The sequence below is a fragment of the Ciona intestinalis genome, unplaced genomic scaffold (assembly GCF_000224145.3).
Source record: "Ciona intestinalis unplaced genomic scaffold, KH HT000436.1, whole genome shotgun sequence".
NCBI lineage: Eukaryota > Metazoa > Chordata > Ascidiacea > Phlebobranchia > Cionidae > Ciona > Ciona intestinalis.
In genome coordinates, this window is record NW_004190757.1 from 1 (window position 1) to 1062 (window position 1062).

The 1062-nt window shown below is 36.0% G+C and overlaps 1 protein-coding gene across 1 annotated transcript in view; it reads left to right on the forward strand.

Moving 5' to 3' along the window:
• The first annotated feature begins 69 nt into the window (after positions 1-69).
• The window catches only part of LOC778850 (BMP-binding endothelial regulator protein), a 7247-nt gene continuing 6254 nt past the window's right edge, over positions 70-1062 (forward strand). The window contains exon 1 of the mRNA XM_026839587.1: positions 70-212. The gene's annotated coding sequence lies outside the window, so the exon portion shown is untranslated. The remainder of the gene's footprint in view (positions 213-1062) is intronic.

A 1062-nucleotide genomic window follows, 5' to 3' on the forward strand; every position in this document is an offset into this window, starting at 1 on the left:
GTTGACCTTGTTTTTAATTATAGAGATCAAATAAATTCAAAGGTATTTGATTTCTATGTTTTTTTTTCGTCAGATGGCGGTAATGAGCAGTTATTACGTCACAATTATTGTAGAATTGTTACGTTGCATGTTATAACATCATCCTGGATGACGAAAGAATCTCCGCAAGTTGGCAGCAAATACGTCACATTGGCCCCTACGTCATATTGCAGGTATTTAGAACTAATGGTGTGTGACGTCACAGTGCCCTTTGTTTTAATTAAGGCGCCAAAATGAGCGCGATAATTCGATGATTGGCTGTTGTTGCTTTGTTGGGTTTGGAAACGAATCAAGATTCATCTTTCATACTTATGTGACGTCATAATATAAGGAGTGGTGTGACGTCATAATAATGTTGCATCTACTCAAAGGGGTTGATTAATATTGTTGCATTATAAACTTTATTTTGTACATCCGCGTGGTGGCGATAAAGATGCAAACCCGACGTTGCAGTGTGACGTCATAAAAATATTCTCTAAAACTTTTTTGCACAAATTAAATGAATGGATGTAATTTATAACACGGGTGTTTATACACCTCGTGCCTGCTTACGAGTTACCATGTATGTTACTTTGTGGGTGATTTTATATATGGCTAATAATTTGGACAACCCATAAGTGACCACTGGGTTGAAGCAATTTCCGTTAAGTGTCTTGCCCAAGGACACATACGCCCACAATGATATCAGCGACGAGCCTCGAATCCTTTACCTCTGGGTTACAGGCAGGCGTTCTAACCCCTCGCCGAAATTAAGTACGTTGAATATAATGTATATACGATGTTTATAGTTCCATTCTATAACCAATGTATAATAGTTGAACTTCCATTACTTTAACTTAATTCAACTTTATCTGGAAAATCTAAATCTTCGTTAAAATAACAAATTAACAATCTTTTAAAGTTCGCGTTAATTACATTGTTACGAAACAAACAACTAGTGTGAAACAACACATGACGTCATAAACTAGACGGGATGTCACAGAATAAATATTGTTTCGTCATAATTATAAAAATCGGCAAACT